Below are 10,117 nucleotides of genomic sequence, written 5' to 3'. Positions count from 1 at the left end.
TAATATGTCATCACTGTGTGAAACCACCTGCCGGACTCCTAAACCTTATATAGTTAGAAATATAAATTAATTAATATATGATGTCCTAAATCTTCTCCCATAAAGCTATTTATCAGTTCCTCTTCCCCTATAACATACTACCTGCAGATCAGCCATCTCCCTTAGTACTTACCTCAGGGCGCTCCATGTGGTGGTCTCTGTCTAGAGATGGTGACTGTCTGCAGAAAAGCAGCCTCCTGTATGTACATATAGACATATACATACCTGACAATGTGGACGAGCTGCTATTAGCAGTGGGTCCCTGTTTGTCCTCATCAGCTTCAGGAGAAGATACTTTCTGCCTGTTTTATAGAAGAATAATATATACATTAAATTAAAAAGAAAGTCCAGCTAAATCCACTGAATGTTCCTCATATCCTGATTGTAATATAAATGTACAGTATTATCATATAGACGCTGGGAAGGAAATCTGTCTATACCACTGATCTGATAACCTATCACTGATGGGATGGACTTGGTGAGTCCGGAAGGATGCAGGGTGCAATATCATTAGTTCTGGGGTGTATTAGATGCTACTTTTAGTATTATCTTTTACATGTCATGAATTGAGTGTCCTGCATATTTGTTTGCTGGAGCTTACAGTAATAACACCACAATCTATCCCAGGAACAACATGGATGGGAATTAGGATGATTCATCTTCCTGCTAGATTTCTATAATAAAAATAGCAAAACAAATGTTAAAATATCCATCAATATAAAATTAAGTATCAATTTTATGTATTTTATGATTTTATACCTGGAGTACTTATATAGAAAGCCTCTGAGATGATGCCATTAGGTTTGGGAATTGTGGGTCATCATTTTGGCCACATGTGCCTTGCTCTTCCTCTAAAATCATGTGTTGATGTTTTTTAGAGCGATCTAAAAGCCATAAGTATATGGAGATTGTTAGTATAAGTAACAATGACAGACATAGGGAAGATATGGTAGATAACAAACAGAAGCTTGGTCTGGATGAGGTGTCTTTACTTACCGCCAAAGCAGCTGGTGTCCATCTCTGACATAATCTGAGGAACATATTCAGGTGTCTGACTCAGTATGTCCTCAAGGTTTATGTCAACCAGGAATGGATGAACTTTGATCTCAGTAGCTCCCCCTAAAAAGGGAAGACATGAGAAAAGGTGTAGGCATTGTCTGCTCACTATACATACAATACATCATAATGTAGAGTAAAGATACATCCGACATGTAATGAAGGAAAGCACAGAAGTGTCTCTAATATACAAAATCAAGAGTGGATACAAGTACAGGAACCACCAAACAAAGAAAGAACAATCCACTCTAAAATACTTACATTAAACTATATTTAATGGTCCAATGACATTTATAAAATATATCATAAAGTTTATTCCTAGTTTTTTACATGAAAAAAATCACAGGTATAAGTTGAATATAGGAAAAGAAAAAAAACAGGAAAACACAGACCTGGTCAGATTAAAAAAATCAGGTGGGATATCAGTTGTTGTTGTCCCTGTTTGTCTCTTTCAGTTCAGCTCTGTGTTACCTCTGCTTTTATAACAGCCATGGCTACTGGTAAGTGAGGTTATGAATTTATAATGATTGTGGTCACCCACCAATGTGGTGCGCCTGGTGGGGTGTGAGTTTTACTATTTATTTATAAGGGTCATATAAGGATAATTTCAGTTTTTTGTATCCCATCTGCTTTTTTTTTTAGGAGAACTGGAAATGGACAAGTCAATAGTATAGATTCTTAGTGTTGAGCCTCTTGGACATGTTCCTTATGTCTGGTCACACAGTGCTTGGTGTAATAAGGATATATTTTCACATTTCCTGTCCTGAGTCTATGTTCTGGATTCTTTCTGAGCAGTTCTGTAATGACATCTTGGACTTCAGGGGGAGGAGCAACGTTTTTAAATTCCCAAATAATTTCATCTATTGAATAGAAAGAAAGAATGACAGAAAATTAAACTACTGAATTGTAATGTAAAGTAAGTATTTTTTTTCTCTTCCCATGTTGGTAATTTAAAGTAAGCCTACTTCCTTAGGCTTCATGCACACAAACATATGCTACAGGTCGGAGAAGGGGAAGGAAAGTGCTCCTCACCCCTCCCCTCTCCACAAGGTGGCATGCAGCTGCCCTGTATGTTATGCAAAAGGACGCTCTACCTTTTTTCAGGTGCTCTGACCGCACTGTGCCATGCATAATGCACTTCTATGCTGACTGTGTGCTAGCTGCCATTTGTACAGTAGCATATGGCTGCCATATACATTTGTGTCCATGAGGCCTTACACTGTAAATACATCAATTTGACCAATTACATTTATTTTGCATAAAATCCTGATTATTATACTTACCATTGACAATCTTATCATAATCCTCCTTTTCATTCTTCCCTCTAAAAGGTACATGTCCTGCAATAAATTGATGCAGGATGATGCCCAGCGACCACCAGTTGATAGGTCTTCCATAGCCTTCCCTCTGGATTAAAGTAATTAGTCTTGCCACAAGCCTGTAAGCAACACAAGATAAAGATGAGAAGGTATAGAAATAATGATGATAAATAATATCAGAAGAAATGGGTTTTTTTAAACGGAAATTGAGAAGGAGAAATAGATGAGATCCATAAAGCAATGAAAAAATGAATCTGTTATAAGTAATGCAAACTTCTTGATCGGTAAACACTCTGCTGATCTCATCTGTGTTCGGCTTGTACCTATTTGGGACTGGTCTCATTAGGCCAAGCTTTGCAAACCCAACATCGGTGATCTTAATATGTCCGGTTGGTGTTATCAGGAGGCTATGAAAGAAAAGATGGTTTTAGATCCAGGAGAAAATCCATAGACTGTGTGATAACAAACAGAAATGTTCTTCCAATTGATCAGAGATGAGGTCACCTACTTGTCAGGCTTCAGGTCTCTATGCACGACCCCATAGCTGTGGAGGTATTCTAATCCAAGAACTACTTCTGCAAAATAAAAACGAGCCAAGGTGACAGGTAAAGGTCCTCTGGTTTTTAGGAGATGACCACAGTCTCCACCTAGAGCAGAAAGTAAATGCGAGTGATGAGAGATGTGTACAATGAGGATCATAATGCTATATCATGATAAGGCAGCGGAGATAAATATAACATGGAAATGTAATGTGTATAAGATACATATAAGTAAGTCATAAGATAAGTGGTGTTGAAATATGACTGCATAATGACCTTATAGAGCATGTGTAATGGTGAATGAAGATATATGTACAATCATTATATATTAAAAGTGTTCACTGATCCATGAATATTGAGAATTTGGTACGTCCATCTCCCTTATATGTGAAGTTATTACCATTCCCAGTGTGAACATACATGTGAGACTTCTACAGGGATTGTTCATTTTGGGCATCCTAGCAATATGTTTCCAATACTAAATGCACTGTGGGTATGTACACTCACCGGCCACTTTATTAGGTACACCTGTCCAACTGCTCGTTAACACTTAATTTCTAATCAGCCAATCACATGGCGGCAACTCAGTGCATTTAGGCATGTAGACATGGTCAAGAAAATCTCCTGCAGTTCAAACCGAGCATCAGTATGGGGAAGAAAGGTGATTTGAGTGCCTTTGAACGTGGCATGGTTGTTGGTGCCAGAAGGTCTGGTCTGAGTATTTCAGAAACTGTTGATCTACTGGGATTTTCAAGCACAACCATCTCTAGGGTTTACAGAGAATGGTCCGAAAAAGAAAAAACATCCAGTGAGCGGCAGTTCTGTGGGCGGAAATGCTTTGTTGATGCCAGAGGTCAGAGGAGAATGGGCAGACTGGTTCGAGCTGATAGAAAGGCAACAGTGACTCAAATCACCACCCGTTACAACCAAGGTAGGCAGAAGAGCATCTCTGAACGCACAGTATGATGAACTTTGAGGCAGATGGGCTACAGCAGCAGAAGACCACACCGGGTGCCACTCCTTTCAGCTAAGAACAGGAAACTGAGGCTACAATTTGCACAAGCTCATCGAAATTGGACAGTAGAAGATTGGAAAAACGTTGCCTGGTCTGATGCGTCTCGATTTCTGCTGCGACATTCGGATGGTAGGGTCAGAAGTTGGCGTCAACAACATGAAAGTATGGATCCATCCTGCCTTGTATCAACGGTTCAGGCTGGTGGTGGTGGTGTCATGGTGTGGGGAATATTTTCTTGGCACTCTTTGGGCCCCTTGGTACCAATTGAGCATTGTTGCAACGCCACAGCCTACCTGAGTATTGTTGCTGACCATGTCCATCCCTTTATGACCACAATGTACCCAACATCTGATGGCTACTTTCAGCAGGATAATGCGCCATGTCATAAAGCTGGAATCATCTCAGACTGGTTTCTTGAACATGACAATGAGTTCACTGTACTCAAATGGCCTCCACAGTCACAATATCTCAATCCAATAGAGCATCTTTGGGATGTGGTGGAACGGGAGATTCGCATCATGGATGTGCAGCCGACAAATCTGCGGCAACTGTGTGATGCCATCATGTCAATATGGACCAAAATCTCTGAGGAATGAGAGATGAATGATGTTATGGGGTAATATATTTGATAAATCTTAATTCAATGCATGTATCTTACCTCCTACATACTTCATGGCCATGCCTAAGCGCTGTTCTGTTGGAAAGGAGACAAACATTGAGACAACAAAGGGACACCATTCAAATGTTAATATGTCCCTCTCAAGGAAAGCCTGTTCAAATCTTCATTCAGTTTCTCCCTGTCTAGTTTTTTCATTGCAAAAATCTGGTTGGTGTTTATATGCCGCACTAGGTAGACCGCCCTGGAGAGGAGGAATATCCATGGTTAATAATAAATTCTTATTATTGGTCTTTTTATACAACCAATTCAATGATTTTCTAATGTATGACCATCACTACAAATCCATGTCTAGTCTAATGAAATGCTACAAGATCATATATGGGTGGTCCGCACAATGTCATGACTGCCAGCGTCCTAATCCATGCCACATCATCACTGATCTAAATTGTGACATAAGATGTGGACAGTGATGTAGATATATATCGTTTCTCCATACAGTAGTCAGCATACTGTAGAAGAAACTATTAAGAAGAAGGGGTGCAGCACCAAAAGGTCCCAGCTAGGCCTCCGAAAATATAATAATAGAAAATCAGGCAGCGTTGAGATTCATTGAAAGTGTGGCAACGTTGACCAAGGTGGTTGACACCGAAACTTTAAATAAATCTCACCCGCTTTTCACTAGGAATCTGGAGTGCTGCTTTTCTATTTTTGTCATTTCTCTTTAGCAGCAATGATCTAGTAGAGGGTACCTTGGGAAATGTATATGATGCCAACAGAAAACTCTCCCAAATGCTCCGCTGCTAATATATATAATCGTTTTGTAGTCACTTTTGCAAGGCCTTTTCATCTCTTGCAATGGCTGAACCAAAGCCTGAAACAAAAATGTGAAATTAAGATAAAGAAGATGCAACACAATGAAATCTCCAGATGTAGAAACTTGTTACTTTCATATCCCCAGATGTAGGACTTTGCCCAGATACTATTATAATATAAGGGCATATCCACCTTACATATATATCAGTTTCTAGTGAAGGGACAAACATAATATACATGTTCTCACCAAACTTTGAGGGTTCGGGTCCCCTAAATGCCATTAGAAGTTTTGGACTGGGTTTGGTTCAACATCTCCACCCCCCAGTAGTGGATTAAAATATATGCAGTTTGGGCGGTTGCCCAGGGCCATATCGCTTTTATTCCACGCAAGGCAGCCGGAACAGTAAGGCCCTGTACTTAGCTGACCTCTAACTATTGTACTTAACTGACCTGTTAAATTCTTCAGTGCTCCAGTGTTCCCTGTTGATCTCCATTGGGCGTGAGGGGGCGGTGCGGCCACGGGCAACTAACAACATTCTTACTTTTAGACAGCTTGATAAATCTGCCCCATAATGTTACTCTTATATTGTTGTTTTTATATTTTATTACATCACTCGCTAATTGTCAGTTTTTCATACTTGGGCAGAAGTGCAAAACATTTTTTGGCAACATTAGCCTGTAAACTGGTGACATTGAGAAATGGCAAGTAAACAGTCATGGTATTTTATATTCAGCCATTTAGAAGGGGTTAAGCATTTAGACTATCAGTAATTTATGTGGAGTAGATATATTTATTACAGGGCCATGCTATGCCAGTCAAGAAAATGCACTTTTGTGATTCCAACAGGGAGAAGTAATATTTTCATTTATATGATATTAAGAGAATAAATGCAACTCAGCTGTGTTTATATTGGGGTATTTATTGCCCCCCAGTATGATTATGCTTTTGCCGTGCTTGTAGTAAAAATTAGGAAATGTGAGAATGGCTGAGCACACAATAACATGTGCTGAAGCTCCACAGAGACCCCATTCAGGCATCAGGTATCTGCGCTTGATAGAAAGAGGCATTTGCAGCCTTGTTACAGATAAACCACAACAGATTTAGCTTCTTTGACTGATAAATTCACCACACATGGATACACTCTCCATGTGAATGTCTACATTGCTCCACAGACACTCAAAGTTCACTTAGAATTCCGGATTTTCTCAGAACATTATTATTTTCAAGACAGTTTGCCAATGTTATTGTTCAATTCTTTCCATTAAGATAAAACAAAGCAAGTAGCTTGTAAGGTGTTGGACAAAGCATTTTACATCGTGTAGTTTTTATTTCCCCAGATGTAATTAGGGGAACTAAACAGCTGTAGCAAATTTTAACTCCTGAATGTAATTTCTCTTCTTCTAGGGTCGGGTGTGGAAGAAATTGGACTGTCCACGGATGGAATCCAGACGTGTGTATTCATCAGACGAGACAGAGAAATTTAACACCTCTTATATGACCTGCAAATGTTATTCCTAGTTTATCTAAAAGAATACAGACAGTATTCTGCAGGTTTGTTATTACCGTATATACTCGTGTATAAGCCCACAAAAAATGTGCTGAAAAACCTCCCCTCGGCTTATACATGAGTCAATAAAAAACAAAAAACCTTCCATACTCACCCTCCGGAGGCCCGATGGTCCGCGTGGCTCCCAGTGTTCAGCGGCTCCTCTTCTGTCTTCCCCGCGGCTGGTCTTCGGTCTTCTCAGCGTCATTAGCGGCGACACCGCCACGTCATATTGTACGCCAGCCAGCAGATCGTGTGGACGCGTATCTGCCGGCTGATACAACACAGAGAAGACTGGAGACCGGCTGCGGGAAATGGAGCATCAGGGAGCCGCCTGTAGGTGAGTATGGAAGGTGTTTTTTTTAAATGTGCTTGGCGAACGGGGCTGGCAGTATAGTTTAAGGGGGCTGGCAGGCTGTATACTTTAAGGGGGCTGGCAGGGTGTATACTTAAGGGGGCTGGCAGGGTGTATACTTAAGGGGGCTGGCAGGCTGTATACTTTAAGGGGGTTGGCAGGCTGTATACTTTAAGGGGGCTGGCAGGCTGTATACTTAAGGGGGCTGGCAGGCTGTATACTTTAAGGGGGTTGGCAGGCTGTATACTTTAAGGGGGCTGGCAGGCTGTATACTTAAGGGGGCTGGCAGGCTGTATACTTTAAGGGGGCTGCCAGGCTGTATACTTAAGGGGGCTAGCAGGATGTATACTTTAAGGGGGCTGGCAGGCTGTATACTTAAAGGGGCTGGCAGGCTGTATACTTAAGGGGGCTGGCAGGCTGTATACTTAAGGGGGCTAGCAGGCTGTATACTTTAAGGGGGCTGGATGGCTATGTACTACTGGGGGCTGGATGGCTATATACTGGGAGGCTGAGACCAATGCATTTTCCACCCTCGGCTTATACTCGAGTCAATAGGTTTTCCCGGTTTTTGGTGGTAAAATTAGGGGCCTCGGCTTATACTCGGGTCGGCTTATACTCGAGTATATAAGTAAGTTGAATTTGTATGTAAGTCGGAACTGTATACTTTATAATTGTAGTTCCAGTCAAAAAATGTTTGCTCTCTGTGACAATTGGATATTAAAAAGTTGGGTTGTCATAAGAACCAGGATTAACAATAACAATTACAGACACATTTGATAACTGTTATAGCTGTTTATTGTAGCCAAAGGCTAAAGTACAGTAGATCTATAACAGGAGAACAGGAATAAATGAAAAGATGCCTGAGCAATGACAACTAGAGGATGAGCAGTGGGAGACTGTGGAAGCCAACTCTTGCCAACACATATCTAGGTAGGTAAAGCGACCTTTACCAGGATGTGATATGGAAAAATAGATTCATTGCACTATATAAGACGCTAGCAGGCAAGGACGTGGAAGAAGTGGTATTTAGAGGCACAGGATAGGGCCAAACTTGCTGATCAGTGGGGGTCTCAGTGCTGAGACCCCATAAGATCACGGAACCCTCGCTGCTCCTCAGACTAATGGAGCAGATGACCACCCATGACCGTTCTGCTCCATTAATCTCTATGGAGCTGATGGAAAGTTCCGAGCGTCGCTCTGGGTGATCAATTATGCATCACTTTTTAGGCGCAAATCTGCACCTCCTCCAGGTCTGGTGCAAAGGAAAGATTTTTTTTCATTGACCCTGTTTTAACATGTACATTGTAATTATTTCATGTTGGGAATTGAAAGTTTGCACTTTTTTTTTTAATTAATTCATAAATGTTTGCATTTACATTTTTTTTTTAAATGTATTGGTTACTTCTAAGGCTACATTCACACTACCGTATGGAGGATGTATATACGGCCGACGTATATACGGCCGATATACGTCCTCCATAGACGGCAATGAGCGCACGGCGCCCTACGGGAGCGGTACGGTGCAGCACACGTGCGGCACCGTACCGCTCCGTACCCGGGAAAAAGATAGGAGCTGCCGTGCGCCATAACTTCCTATGGAGAGGGGCGGGGGTGAGCTGCGCTCACCTCCTCCTCCTCTCCCCGTGCACTGCTGTTGCCCGCTAAGGTACGGTACGGGCGGGCAACGGCAGTGTGAATATAGCCTAAGGGTGAGGTCGTTAAAACAGTTGAGAAGAATAGATTTGACTAATTACATTGCTGTTAACATTACATTGACAAAACACATGTGTTAATACAATGTTTACACACACCATAACACAATATCAACAACAAATTTGTTAACCCTTTGTTAGCTTGCATGTTAGCATCTTGTTGACACATGTATTTTGAAAACAGCATGTTAACAGCAATGTAATCAGGCAAATCTCCTCTTCTTAGCTGTTGTGAATTGTGATGTATTTGAAAATGCATGTGTTAACACCACGTGTGACCACAGCCTTATATTTCGTCATCTCCCTGGGGTGTGACTTGAGTGTTTAAAAATGCAGGCCATGGCCTCAAATCCAAAATTTACAAGTGTCCACTCTTCTACAGTACCCCCCTCACATAACTTGTGTCCATGTGGATTTGAGACCTTTGCAACAAAAAGACTCAAAAAGAAGCCAAAAGTTACACCTGTCAGGATAGGGAAAACTGAACATGTATCACAAGAAAAAAAAGACATGATCATAGATAAGGCGCAAAAAAGACCTTCCAAATGTCTCAATTATACCCCCAAGAAAAAAAAAAGATACATGTCCCCCATTGTTTCCTAACAAAATGCAAAAAGGAAGGACTAAGCCCGAATGGCTTGATGCTAAAGTTTTATTTAAAATATTCTTTGATGGCCCTGCCTAGTGTGCATAAAATATTGTGAATTTTCAGTTTCATGCATAACATCAGGTCTGACAAAAAAAAACTAGCTCGCCATCGAATATTGAGTTAGCCTCAAAAATGAAATCAATAGTATTTTTGCAGTTTGTTCAGTTTAAATGGTCATCATTCAGATTACATATTTTTTATAATATAATACATGCACCATATAACCAGCAGAGGCATGATATGCTTTTAATGTAATGTGCAACACTATGGGGGAGATTTATAATACACTGGCGATATGCACCGGTATAACCAGCATAACCACCATGCCCCCATGTGCTAGCGGATATGTATCCGGCAGGCAGTGCAGCAGCTGAAAAACTACACCAGGTCCTACCAAGCATAGCTTTGCACAAACGCAGGTTTTTAAAAAATACTCAGACACAAGGTGTTCTCG

The 10,117-nt window shown here is 41.0% G+C and overlaps 1 long non-coding RNA gene across 1 annotated transcript; it reads right to left on the bottom strand.

The window, feature by feature from the left end:
- Positions 1-2,775: 2,775 nt before the first annotated feature.
- LOC140074003 (uncharacterized) lies at positions 2,776-4,705 on the bottom strand. Its single transcript, XR_011849202.1, has 3 exons — positions 4,627-4,705; positions 2,923-3,061; positions 2,776-2,821 (listed from the first exon to the last, which is right to left on the bottom strand). It is a non-coding gene; the product is annotated as an uncharacterized lncRNA (long non-coding RNA).
- Between the last annotated feature and the right edge of the window lie 5,412 nt (positions 4,706-10,117).

This window comes from Engystomops pustulosus, chromosome 1 (assembly GCF_040894005.1).
Source record: "Engystomops pustulosus chromosome 1, aEngPut4.maternal, whole genome shotgun sequence".
In the NCBI taxonomy this organism is placed as follows: domain Eukaryota; kingdom Metazoa; phylum Chordata; class Amphibia; order Anura; family Leptodactylidae; genus Engystomops; species Engystomops pustulosus.
The sequence above is the reverse complement of the archived record's forward strand: the minus strand, read 5'-3'. Positions and strand labels throughout refer to the sequence as shown.